This window comes from Tympanuchus pallidicinctus, unplaced genomic scaffold, assembly GCF_026119805.1.
Source record: "Tympanuchus pallidicinctus isolate F22 unplaced genomic scaffold, pur_lepc_1.0 scaffold10, whole genome shotgun sequence".
Taxonomy (NCBI): Eukaryota; Metazoa; Chordata; class Aves; order Galliformes; family Phasianidae; genus Tympanuchus; species Tympanuchus pallidicinctus.
The window spans coordinates 14,669,429-14,684,249 of record NW_026294619.1 but is presented as its reverse complement, the minus strand read 5'-3'; the positions used below and the strand labels follow the sequence as shown (position 1 = coordinate 14,684,249).

General features: G+C 32.8%; 1 protein-coding gene across 3 annotated transcripts in view; it reads left to right on the top strand.

Annotated features, from left to right (window-relative positions):
- Positions 1–14,821, top strand: part of CADM2 (cell adhesion molecule 2) — a 613,088-nt gene that overhangs the window by 369,755 nt on the left and 228,512 nt on the right. The window lies entirely within an intron of this gene.

The following is a 14,821-nucleotide window of genomic DNA, read 5'->3' as shown; positions in this document are numbered from 1 at the left end:
CCTCGCTATATTGTTGTCTTTTTTCTCAGTTGATTAATTAATTGGTTGATTATATATATGTGCCTTCTCCTCCCTCAGCCCCTTGCCAACTTTTGGACTACTGCCATCAAAAAAGAACTGTGTAATAAGCCTATAAATGTTAGTATCATTATGGATGATCTAAAGTAGCTGTATGAATTATAGTATATGTATAACCCATCCTAACTTAAAACTTTGAAGTTAAACTTCAGTCTAATTCAGCAATTTTGTTGGGGTAATTAACTTTATCTCAAATATCTCCTGTTTTGTTGAAAGATACTAGTTGTGTGGTATTTTTGTTTTATTCCAGTTAAGTTAGCATTCTTTTCTGTTTATGATACACAGCAGATTATATCCGATAGTTACATGTTTCTTATAAGAGCAGTAATGCACGTCATGTAATAGTTTCAGATTAAAATGAAGGGAGAAGGCATTGTGGCTTTTTATGAGTGTGAAGTATAAAACTGATATATAGAGCGAAGAAATGTAGAGTAGAAGTACATCCAGAGAACTAACTGCATCTAGAATTGGTTTCAGCTGCATCAGTTCCTTCACGTGGCTCTGCTCTTGCACTAATGCTGGTAAGAGAATGTATGGCTGGGAGATGGACAGAGGGCAGTAACATGCCATATAGATTTAGGGGTACTTAATTCAAGTTGTTATAATAGGCTGAATAAATCTATATGGCTTTCAAAAAATTTTATATTTTAAGTATAAAGAGGGCTTGGTATGGAAAAGTGCATCACGTCAAGGTGTTTATCTTCTGGTATTTGTCTTCATTACTATTGTACTATGCCCTTACTGTCTTCTCCAGTTCTCTGAATTTCATACATTTATAATTACTTGGCATTATTGTTAACATAATTTTTTTCCATGGACATCTGATGTCTGTGCACTCAGACAGGTTTTAAGTTTTAAGAACAACTCATGTATTTATATTACATATAATGATATATGTTTATCATACATATAATGACCTCATACACCTCAGTTGCAGAAATCTAGAGTAATAGTTTCCTTTATTTGATTGAACTGTGTAACTTTTACAAACACCATTCTTTAGTAAAGCTGTATGCTTCTTCTCCACACATCTGAATTCTAGGTTGAAAGTGTGAAATGGCATTTGACATTTCTGGGAGTAAAATCATGGCATTTACAGACATCTTCCTGGATACAGATACCAGATTCCTGGAGGATGAGAAGTCCCATTTTAGTTGAACTGCCTCACAACCTAATCATGTGATTACCCTATCAACCATGTACAATACCTGAGAGCCAGTGCATCTTGTATTTCTTATGCATGTATTTCTTATTGGGTTAGCTTCATGAGGTAGCTGTTTGCTGTGACGAAATTTGTTGCATATTGATGCCTGAATCTTATTGTATGTCATCACTCATGAATAACAAGTCTTTAAAGAACTTGTTCTTATTTGTTGGGTATATCATCTCTCATAATGATATTGATGTATGTATTAGTAATTTGCAATGCCCAATAACATCTATCTTAGTTGATAAGAATATAATAATATGTACATGAGCCTACTCATAATTGGTACATTATTGCATTGTTGAATAATTATTTTTCCCAAGTCACTAATATTTTCTTTCAATCATGTAATAGGATATAATTGTTTCTGGACTCAACCTTCTTAAGAGAATAGAAATATCTTTGTCATATTCAGTGGATGTTGGATTTGTTCCCTTGGCCAGCCTAAATTATTTCTTGAATATACATCTTTAGATCAAAATATTCTTTTCAATTACAAATTAAATAATGTTTACATTGCACAGGCCAAAACACTTTCCTTTCTTCCTTTCCCCCACCTCTTTCTTTTCATCTGTTAGGTTACAGTTCTGATTCGAAGCCCTGAAAGTCAACAGAAGGTCTTTGTTCAACTTTGAAAGCAAAACATAATAGAATGAAAAAATTTCTGTCATTAAAGGAAACGTCAGAATCACGAAAGGAATATCTATGTTGAACAAAAACATTAGGTTTCAATGAATAAATGTCATATATGTCCTTGTAGATTCATTCATCTCCAAAGTATCTTCTGTTGAACTGTCTTTGAGATGTATATACATATTATGTGCTGTAAGTTTTGTAGAAGTATGCGTGGTAATGCAAATAGTTTTCTGAACAATCATTCACATGATGAAATATGCAGTATTGACTCTCTGGAAACTTTACTTCCATTCCCAGCTCCTGTCTTAAAAAATGTAGAATACAAAAATAGCTAGAATCAAATATGCTGTTAACACTTCCAGAAAACATGTATGTTTGCAGCAAGCTGCTTCAGAGCCCAAACATTTACACTCTGGTTACTTTTTTCTTGACAGCTTCATACATATCTGACAGCTAAATTTTACCTTGAGTGGCAATTTTTTGTCGGTATTATTGTTCTCTTGCTGAAGAGAATATAACTTGAAAAGTTACTTTTATATACAGCATACAGTAGTTGGTATTTGCTATTTTGTGGTAGACAAATTGCTGACCTTAGAAGCTATTCTATCCATAGTTTCAAGAAGAAAAATAGAAAATTTAACTTACCAAAATAATGGTTAACAACAGAAAATGCCATGCTAATCCCTCTTTCTGCATGTATGCCTCCCTTATGAGTGAAAGAAAGGAGAAGAAGAAAGGTGGAAAAAATATGCAGCAGTTTCAGAAACTGTACTGTGAAACACCATCATTTCAAAGGTATTCCTTTCATCCTAGAGCTACTTTTTTTCTTCTTGCTAGAAATCAGTATTAAAAGAAGAGCATATATGAGAGAACATTTTACTGTTAAGCTACTGGTTGACAGTTTAAACAAATATTTACGTAGTATTTAAATGGAAGCTTTGCAATTTCCTTATACTGTGCTGACTGCAGAACCAAATATGGTTGCTTTAAAACTCATGTTTGCTGCTATAGAGCTCTGCAGCTGGCACAGAACAGATCAGCCTTTATAATGAATTGCTTTTTGTATTTAAATTATACCATACATTGTACAAAGTTTAACTTCATAATTCTACTAATAAAATATCTAGCCATTGTAACTAAATTTGCAGCCACCGTTTTTGCTTTGCCAGTGGTAGTACCTTTATTTATCCCATAGTCTGATTGTGCTCTTACCAAGCTTTCCCATAGGAAGTGGAATTTAAGCATCTTATGTCAAGGGAATTATAAAACCACTGAAAGAATTTTCAGGTGATCTTACTGAATATGAGCAGAGGTATCAGAATGCAGCGAAGTATAAACTTACAAAAAACAAAACATTAAAGCATTTTATTCATTCAAGTGGATATTTTGATCTTGTGGCAAGCCAGTTTCTATTTTAAAAATAATGAAGGGATACCTCTTCCCCTGCTAATAGCATAACCAGATACATCTAAACCACAACTAGACAAAATAATTGTGTAGACATTTAATTTTTTTTACACTCTTGCAATTCATCAATCCAAATTACTGTTTTCATTTATTTAAATAATTTTAGCATAACTAAATTATTGTTTTCCTTTATTTAAATAATTTTAGCATATAGTTTCTTTGCCATTGTTTAGTTGTAAATTTAATAGTATGATTGGAATTACTTAATCATCTTCTGTCTCAAGCTTTTCTTCATTTCTGATTCATCGTATCTATTATTAAACCCAGCTGTTGATGTTTTTGAAAGAACTGATTTCTGAATTAACTCTGCATTGTGTTCTATAATAATGCCACTTCTGAATTATCATGGGCTGCTCCCAATTTACTTTTAGATAATTAAGGGCTGTCTTTATTTCTATCTAAGTTGCCTGCTTTATTTCCCAGAACACAAGGATCTGATTTCATTCATGCTGCTCTAGGGGTCTGAAGTTGATAATCATTTTTCTACATCTGCCCTCATCAGTGTCATCTTCCAATGTATGATGCTCCAGCATAATTCCTTGCTTTATTCATTAGCATTCATATTGCCGGTGCTATGATATGATAGTCTGCCACAAGTTGTTCCCTGTTGTTTTCCTGTGAAGTCTGTACCTTTGTGCTTTGGAATAGCCTTGATTTCTAGAGTATCTACATTTAAAAAAAATAATTATTATTATTTTTTGTTCATGTAAACATATTTCCATATAAAAATTAGTCAGTGTTCGTGTAAATTGAATATGAGAGATAATGAGATTGGATGATTGGGATTGTGGTATTGTATCTTATGTATGGTGCAAATAGTAATTACTTAGTTAAATTTAAGGGGCATAAAACAAAGATCTCGAGTTGTACAATGAATTTTGGCTAACTAGCTTGTGGGCTTTTCTGCAAAGTGAACTGGTATGTTCTTATTAAAAAAACAAACACAGACAAAACAAAACAAAACAAAAAAAGAAACAGACATGAACTGTGACGTGATTCAATATGGGATCATACATATAATTGCCTACTTTCACTGGTCTGCTTAATTTCTAAATGCAGTTAGAAGACTTTGTGGGGTTTTGTTTGTGGTGGTGGTGGTATTTTTTGTTGGTTTTGTAGAGACTTTACAGTAAAATCCCCAGACAATTAATAAAAATTATCTCATTTATACCTACTAAAATTCATAACAGAAGGTCATTTTATGCTCTTAGTAGGCTTTTAAAAATGAGTACTATCACCAATTTATGAGAGTTGTATTTATTTCTTTATTTATTTCCCATGGCCAGAAAAAAAAATTTAATCTAGTTCTGCTTTTTCTCTCACTAACATGTCCTGAAATACAAGGTGAAATTCCTGTGACTTCTTCCACGTGGAATGATTGATATATTTATGCTCTTATTTCTTCAGTTTGACATTTTTTGAGGGCCTATTTGCAGTACTTTTAAATATCAGGGGTAAAGTTATGCAATGGATGTGGCAAAGAATTACCTTCACCTTCCTAGTAGGTGTGATTCATAAAAAAGTGTGAGTATCTAATATATTAGGCGAGTATCTATTTGCTCAAAGCTACTGTAGGAAATTCTTAACTTTTTTGTTCTTAAAGGTTAATGTTGATTTCACGCACAAACATTTTTAACTTCTTGGTTTCTTTTTCACATGTGTAAAAGTGAAGCCTTTGAACTGGAGTGTTAAGTTTCTCTTTACATCATTGCTTTATATAAGGACTTTACTATTCCTCAAGAGGCAGCACTGCTAAGATGCAGTGTAAAATTTTTAGGCAAGCATTGAGGTACTCTAACAAAAACTAGTTCTTACTTATGATGTGTCAAATTACTGTTCTGAGAGTATATGTTTTAGGTTGCATTCAACCTTTAATTTGACTGAATTTAAATAGCTTAAAATGCCTTTTAGTTGAAACTTGGCTTGCATATTATATCTCTCATTTCAATGAAAAACATTCAGATGCAAATGTGGTTTGTTTGGAGTGAGTACAAATGCCACTATCATGACTGATGAAGGTTTTTGATCACACATCTACAAACTGAAACCTTAAAAAGCAAGAGGCGATTTGGACTGGCATCTGCAGTGCCATGAATTATTTAGTTCATATTATTCATAAATCTCTTTGAAGAGAAGGTTTATGAGGTTGTTAAGGAGGAGTAGTCATAGTTGGATTGCCAGTTTGCATTTATGCTGTAACTGACTGCATGCAAAAACATCTTCTAAACTGCAAGAGCTGTACTAGTTATGAAACGAGGTGCATGTATGAATGTCTCAGAAATTGACTTATCCTTTGGAAGGTTTCATGGGTTTTCCTAGAAAAAGAATGGTGCTGTGTGTGTCTTTACTGTCTCTGCTGGCTGCTCCAAGAAGTGGGCAAGGTCTGAGCATGTTACAGTGATTTGGAGAACTACCCAGCTAGCTGCTAGGGACCTGGGTGAGTATCTCAGAGCACATGTTCACAGCTGGAGGCTTTCCTGCTTCTCATTCATTGAGCTACAAATCTCTTTTGGCTGTGCTCCGAGAGCAAAACCGACATAGTGACACCAGTCTTTTGCATTCTTTCTCTCAAAATCCATCAGTTTGCTATAAACGAGTGGTATTTCAAAATGTTTTTCAATTTCCAGCAATGACTGAGGCTAAACTGTATATACAAGTATTACACTGGTACAAAGGGCTCAGCTCATTGTATTTGTGCAACAATTCTGGCATAGAAGATGCATGTTGTGGCAGAAATGTCAAGGAACAAGAGAGAACTATGCAGTAGTTTGTCTGCCTTGTCAGCAGTTTAGAGTTTGTTTGCTGTGTTTTCCAAGAAGGTTTCAGCTCATATTATTGAGGAATAATTTTGGTAATTATTTAGCTACTGTATTTTTTCAGTACTTTTTAAAAACTCATGTTATAAATCAAAATACTTTAAAGGCTCAAAATGTTTGTTTGTTTGTTTTTACAATTTGCAGATCACTGTTTTCTGTAACTATTTTTTATCACAAAATAAGAGTAGTAAGAATACTTCAGAAGTCATAATTAAGAAAGTTAGTGTAAGAATTGCATCATTTCCTGTAAATAGTCACTTTGACTACATTGTTTGGGTTTTTTCTTTGTTTGTTTGTTTTAATTTCTTATAGTAATTATTTTCAGGAGTTTCTGCAAATTATGCAATGAAAGTATTTCCATTTATTATTTTTCAGTTGATTATTTGCATTACTTTACACTGATTTTATTAATTGTTATTCAAACATACCGGTATGCATTATACTTTACATTTAGTACACACGTATATATTATATAGTATATCACATATTGCTCCATATACTACTTTACGGAATATAATGTATACATTTATAATTCGAAGCTGTGTGTATTTAATGCATATTTGTATAATAGAATCTGATTATCTTAAATAAGAATATATTTAAATAATGTGTATACAATATTTGATATCTGTATATAAAACGTGATACGCTACATAGAGTTTAATATACCTAGGTATATATTCATATGATTTTAAATTCTGTGTCTTCACTAAAGAAAGTAATATATATGTACATGTGAGAAGCAAGAGTGAAGAGTAAGAAGTGCAATAAACATATACAATACAATATGGAAAATGTTTTCTTTTTCCTAATATGAGTAACATAACAAACTTGTAACAGTGTTAGAAGCAAGGAGCACAGAAGAAATTAATCTTAATGACAGTAAGAAAGTAATTGTTGGTAAGATAAAAACTTTCTCATCATGCTGTTATGCCAACTATTCATTTTTACGTACTGTAGAATCTTAAATAGTCTATCGCTTTATATACTCTCTCTCTTATCACCTATAGAAATACTTCTTCAGTACTGAATGCTGAAAATACAGGTGACTGCAAGTTCAATATTTTGAGATTTGTATGCATTTGGTTCTCTGAACTTGCTGGTCTAGATTTTTATCTCAGTCTTTTCCCTTCCTGTCCTTAAAACTTGCTCTTTCTTTTTATAATCACTTTTTCTCTGATTTCATCTTTTATACTTCCCCAGCTATTATTTTTTCTTGTTGACTTGGAAGAACTTTTCTTTTTGCCGTCTGTCAGTTTTAATTCATCTTTATATAAAAGGTTCCTACCAATGCTTGTCTTAGTTTTAAGGATCCTATGCATCAGTGTCCGTAGCTGTAACTTTTACTTTATTATTTAGGAATTCCATCAAAACATGATTTGATATTGCATCTTTACCATTCAGAAATCCATATTAAAAATGTAATTGTATTTTAATGTTTTGATTACTTTGTAGGTAAACTTAAAGATTTTTAAGATTGTTTGATGAAAACGTCATGTGAAAAATTATTTCATTACTCTTCAGAAAAGAATGTATAATTTTAATGTATATGATCCATTCTAACTTAATGTATGTAACAGGGAATGAAACAGATCTTAAATTTTATCATCACACAGAGTTATCTATTTTCAGAAATATTATATATCAATTGTGCATTTATTTTAATTTTTCTAAATTATCTTGTAAGACTAGTTCCAAAAGAGTTATCTTCCATAATATTGAAAGCTTCTCTCTCTCTAGAAGGTCCTCAGAGGAGTGCCTGCGAGGTTTCAGGTCATGACAATGTGTAAAACTTCCAAGCATATTTCTTGAGCTAGCAACTGCAGGAGATAATGACAAAAATTCCATGTAGACTTTTTGAAGGTTGAATGAGATCATCATTCAGAAGTCACATTTAGAATTCCCATTCTCCAATTGAGGAAGAGCTTAGGTGCAAAACATAGTGATTGGTATTTGTCTATATTTATGAAAATTCTATCAGCAGAGCTCCACACTTAATTTATTATTTTTATGTGCATGTGTTTCTTGTTAATTTTCCTGTCTTAAGTTTGTCCTCTAATGTCTGTAAAAGACAAAGTTAATAGTATTTGGGGAATTGAAAAAATCTTTATTTTCCATGTAAGGTCTTAATTCTGTATCATTTAAGATACGTACTTGTTTCTACAAGCTTCACTCGATGTCCTGATGTTCTTTAGTACATACCTTAACCTTCATGCACTTCATACAGGTGATGTATTATGGATGGGATGTAATGCTTTTAATGCCGAGATCCCATGGGCTGTGATACTAAAATAAGCACAAAGCAAAAAAAGAAAGTAACTACAATGAAAGACATTTTTCTTCCCAAGACCTTCTTAGGGTTTACAGTAGGTAAATGAATTATGCATCCAGGTAACATAAGGGCAACCTTAGTCTGCCTGGCTGGCTTCTTGCCCTTGTCTGTAAGTTTCTATGTTCAAGAATGTTCATACTGGTTGCTTGTTTTCAATAACAGTAACTCCTAAAAGTGTATGAGTTATTGGAGCTATGGGCCGTGTATGGAAAACAATACAGCATTGCTTATACTTTTTTTTTTTTTTTTTTTTTTTTTTTACTAAATAAAAATTTAAACCAACTGTGAATGTCACAGTTACTCTTAGTTTAAACAAAATGGAGATGGCAGTCTGAGGTGTTTGCATGCATTGATCTGCAGATGTGAGAAGAAACCTAAGCCCAAAAAGTTCCAGCTGCTTGATGTCAGCTAATTTGTTCCAAAGCAGTTTACAAAGATTACCCAAGCAGGACCATTTCCTTTCTGCTCTTTCTGGGGACCTGACATAAACACAGAAGCTGAGCATTTTGTGTGATGAAAAATTGTGATAGTTCACCTGCTGAATCAAAGTTTTAAAATAAAAAATTAAATTTATGGTTTCAGTTTTGAAATGCCTGTAAAAAGATCTGGGGGCAGAATTGAGTGCATCTGTGTTTGCATGCCAGAACCACACTTATAACCTTATGGAGTTCTTCATTTTACTGCTTTGAGGTTGTTTTTGTTTTTAAATTTCCATTTTAAAAGATTTTGTTACTTTGATGAAATGAAATTTTTTAAATGTATTTACTCTTGTTTACAATCTATGTAATTTATTTGCAAGTTAAGTTCATGTGATATTTTATGGAAACTTCTGCTGAAATTGCTTCCTTGCAACTTGCATTGCTAATAGAAATTGTAAGTCCAGTTGTATTATCATATGAATGAAGTTAGCACTGGGGACAGGCAAATCATGTTATCTAGATGCCTTTAAGAGAAGCCTTTAGGGCATGATTATCATCTTCAAGTTTCACTATACAGTAATGTACTGTGTTATGTGTCTTCAGCTGCTAATGTGAATCAGCTACAGCTGAAATCCTGAACTCTAAAGATGTCTGTATTATAAGATGCTTTTGCTGATCTCCATTGTGCCAGTTACAATATCAATCAAGAACAAAATTACTGTATTTACTGTCTACTTTTTAGAAAGAAAATTTAACTGTCTTTTTTTGAGTATTTTTTTTATTAGTATGATAAAATAAAAGTCACTGCATGTGATAATTGAGTCTCAGTTTTTAAATATTTAAAGAATTTAGCATTATATTAGGTAGCTTGAAAGATGCTTATAGTCCTAGCTCTTTCATTTCAGTATACAAATTTCTTCTCATTATCTGTGTTCAGTAATTACTATTTTACAAATCTGTTTTCTGTTGGCCTGCAAATGAAATATTCTGAACACAAGAAATTACTTTTTCATTTCCTAGCATCGAATTCTGGAGTGGTTTGGTGGGTGGAAAACCAAAACTCTGGAACTTGTGCTTATTTTTCACATTGCTGTTCAAAGTTTCATCAAGTAAAATATAATTGTATAGAGTTTCTAGAGCTGCTGCACTGTATACAGAAAAGTGTGCTTTAAAAGCAACTTCTCAAATGTGTCTGTTAATCACAGAACATAGTGAATACACACTTGACAGCTGCTATTTTGATTTTCTGCTAGTCATTTAATTACAGAATTACAGAAAAGTTGAGTATTATTGCCAGGAATGTGTGCTCAGTTTCTAGTTTCTAGGTTTGCTAGATGCCGGGATTTGTGATTCTGCTTTATCTTTAGAATCTGCAAATTGACTTACAGAGTTTTTAAAATCTGTCTTGCCTGTAGATTAGAACATATTGTTTAGGAGAGATGTTAGCTGGGGTGGATATATATATATATTTTGGTATGATATATGATATGATATATATATATATATTGGTATGTGTGCGTATACATTCAATTATATTCTCAAAGAACTCCCAAGGTCCCATGATTCTGTCATCAGCTCATCATGGAAATGGCAGCAATATCTTCCTGAATGCAAGATACCCAAAATCTCACTCCAGTTTTTTGGTGATATTTTGGTGATTATGGTGCTTTTCTCCTTCAGTGGCTTTTGAAAAATGGTATTATTAAAATATAGTCTACAAAGCATGCTACAATACAGCATATACCTGTATCTTTGTTTTCAGTGGGTCTCTTACCCAGCTGGTGAGCGCATAATAATTTGCATTATTCTCTTGAGAAAATGATCCCTCTGAGTCTTCTGTCACATAGAGGAAATTTTCCAGTTAGTCAAGCAGAGATGAATTTAGGTGACCTAAATGACCAGTGGTAATCCATCAGTTTATCCAAAGGGAAAAGGTAACATTGCTGACATTGTCATCATAAATTTAAAAGGAAAATTCTAAATTAAGTAGTAAAAATTAGACCTTCTCTTTTGAAAATATGGAATGTGCGTTGATGTTTTTTTAATACTCTTTTGGTTATTTTTATTTATTTTATCATCTTGTGTGTTTTCTTGCAAAGAGCTATTAGATCATTGTAACATTTAGATACTGCACTAGTTTTCCTCTATTTGTGTTCTTAATAGATGAAATGAGAACAGAACGCTGATGTCTTTCACTTTCACTTTTTACTTTCTTTTTATTTTCTGAAATAAAAAGTTAGGCAGGCTGGACATCTGGGAGAAATATTTCCTCCTTGTTTTTATTTTTATTGAGCTATTGAAATAATTGGAAGCATGTGATTTTTGTTTTTTCCTAAAAACAAGATCCCAAATCAAATAATAAATCACATATAAGAGAAAAATAAAATAAATGCTATATCGAATCTGTCTGAAAATGGCCACAGAATTGAAAAGCATAGAGACAGCTGAGAGTGGAAAAAGTATTGAACAATTTGTAACCACCATTTATCAAAGAATGTAATTTAACAATTGTTGGCATACAAAAAACTATGAGTCGGAAAGATATATCACAGAAAAATAAAGCAATATGTTATTGATATTTGAGAGTAGGAATGTATTACGATTTTTAAGAATCGAACCCAGCATTCTACGTACAAGCAATGATTTTTAAACACATTTTCTCAGTAGTAGAGCTACAGCAAACTGTACGTGTTTTTCTGATTTTAAGATGCTATAAAAAAAAATCTTAGTTCTGTGAAAATTAACTGATGTGATTCAGAACTCAGTTCAACTTTCATCCCCTATCCTGATCTCCCAGAATGGAATCCACTGAGATCTCTAACCTTGAACTCTTCATGCTCTATGATTCTCTCACTCTTAGACTTCCCCCTAACAGCCAACCCTTTTGTTTTGTGTGTACTGGAAGAGACTTCAGGATATTGTTTAATCTTGACAGAACCAAGGGCTTAAGATTTATTTTTTTCTCAATCTTACCTAGAAATCTAGTAGAGTCTCTCATGTCTTTCAGCCTCACTTTAGAGAGTGTGGTCTTTCTTCTTTCTCATGCCATCTTCTCATGTCTTTAAAAACTTCCTTAAATTCCAACAAAGTTATTGCTCAATTTTTTTCTGTAGTGTGCCTCTCTATCTAGAATCAATTTCTTAAGAAAGATAGGGCTGAACAGCTCAAAGAATTGTGACTTCAGAAATGCGTTCAGATTTTTAAACAAATGCCTGAACTTGGTGAAATATTTTAAGTCATTTGCTTTCCTGTTTGTCCAGTTTCTGACTGACTTATTAATTTAGCCAGATAAAGTATATACCAACCAAATAACCTGAATTACAGTTTTCAGCTTACATTGTACCCATAAATAGTTACTGGCTATTCTAATCCACTTTAGTTGTATTAAAGAAGTTTCAAATTTAATCAGAATCCTGATAGTGTACTACTTTGAGAAGAAGGAGGCTCACTGCCTTGGAGAGTTTTTATCTTTAGTTGTACAGGAGGGAAGTCACAGTGGAGACAAATGGAATATTTTATCTCCATTTTACAAGTGGTTATGTGAAGTGCAGAGAAATAATTGACTTACTGAAGACAGTATGAAGTACATGTAGATATTGCAAAAGTAATGTTATTTCATGAAACCCACTGGTCATTTGTAACTGACTCCAATGGCTTGAAAAGCTGAGCTATCCTGTGTCAGGTGCTCTAAGCAAGAGATCAGCTTCCCTCTGCTAATTTTCGGTGTTAGAGATGCTCAATTGAAACATCTCTGCTAGTTTCCTCCTATGACCTTCCATGTAATAATAGGGTGAAGAGATGGATAAAAATTTCCAAACGTGTAGTTTAAAAATAACATCCTCTTTGCATACATCAAGAAGGCAAATAAGGAAGAGAGAAAAAATATTTCACCTTTGGAAGAAGAAAGACCAACATCAATGACAGTAAGAAAAAGGAAATTTTCTTCATGCTAGGTATTAAAAAAATGGGTCACTGATGGAAACAGCTCCCGCTAGTTCCCTGCAGTAGGCAGAATTATATTTTGAAAGACATTTTGTAGCTAATTTGGCTGTTGTGCAGTTTGAACTTTACGAATTGACTTGTAATTGGACCTTGCTGTCAATGGAAAAACTTACAAGTATTGAACATGACATTTTTAAGAAGGTTACTGTCATCTAGTTCTCTATCAGTGAATATGCAGAGTGTTATAATTGGTCTAACAAGCTCAGTAACCTGTCCTACTTCCACTTATGCACAACCTCATTTCTGTCTTTTCTTTATTTACTAATAGATGGTAGGTAATAATTCTTTTCCTAGTGCTCGAGCTTCAAAATAAAACCATCTAACCATAAAATTTTTGGATTATTTTAATATATACATATATACATGCATACACTTAATTTTTGTATCACCATAATGTATGTATATACATGTTTTTTCTGAACAATTACAGTACCTATGTAATTTTTATGTACAGATTTTATATAACTTTGTATTTTGAATGAATAAATACAAATTCTCTTGTTCCTTTTAAATTACCTGGGGAGATTTTCTCCAGACCTTTGTTAAGTTTAAATCATTATTATAGCTTGAATTGATAATGTCTTCACATATATATTATTCTCAGAACTGAGAAAGTAGGGGAAGAATAAGAAAATGAACAGTTTGAACTCAGCGCATTCATTATCAACTTATATTTGCATGAAGGAGAAACTATAAAATTAGAATGGCACCATTAATTTTGCTTACTACTGAAGTGATATTTAGTGTGTGTAAGATTTACTGGATTTTTTTGCAGCTATGTCTTGTTAAATAGCCCCATGGAAAATTAATTGTAAGACTGTAGCACTGTGGAAGTGTCTGCATTTGTTGTACCTCCCCACAGCAGTCATTCTGTGGAGTAATGTTGATTTCATATATCACAGAACTGCTTTCTTAGTTTTGTTTTCCTGGATAACAGTGACAATGTAGAATAGTGCCACTGAAAGTAGAAGTGGGATCTGTGAAGATGAGCAAAAATCTTGAGAAATGACATTCATAAAATTAAAAATCAATTTATTTTTATTTTTTCCCTAAAATTTCTACAATATATGCAACTTGGACATCAACACCATGCTCTCCTTACTTATCTTACTAAGGACTGATTGGCAAGACACTACACTGGTGAAAAAAGGAGGGGGGAAAAAAGGACTGAAAATCGACGTGTGGAGGAGATCAGTAAAGAGAACAGAAAGAGATAATTTAGTCTTGCTCCTTTTTCTATGTATTCTGATCACAAGTATAACTACTTTTGAACTGTAGTGTATTTCCATTTTACAAGAAAGAGAATTACGAAGAGGATTTTGAGAAGATGAATTATGATTTCTTTTTCCAAAGGTACCTGTTCCTCGAATGCATTTTCACAATGCATGTGAGAGTTTAAAGACTTATGGATAGTATCATTTATGTAATTTACAGCTAACAGAGTGTCCAAATTTACTCTTCAGTTTCTTACATTGTGTAACATTAGCTACGAGCTTCAGAAAACAGAAGATAATTATTCTGCCAGTTTGGGAGGCAGGGAAGATGGAAGTTGGATATTTTAAGATCCTGTCTTTGTTATTGTGATTGTGTTGTGCCTTTGCAAATAATAGTAGTATGAAGCAGTGTTGCTCTGGGAGATGTAACAAAGGCTGTTCTGCCTTCTTCTTTTTCTGTGATTTGGAATGTTGGTCACTGCTAAAGTATTGTCTGCTCTGTTTGCTTTGCATGTTCATTAACATGAGTGGATGCACACTTAGGGTGCGAGAACAATCTGAAGATACATGCTTCAATGAAGGAAAACCAATGATCATATAACATAGACTATGAATAATTGAAGTAACTGCAGTTTAACTGATGTTTACTC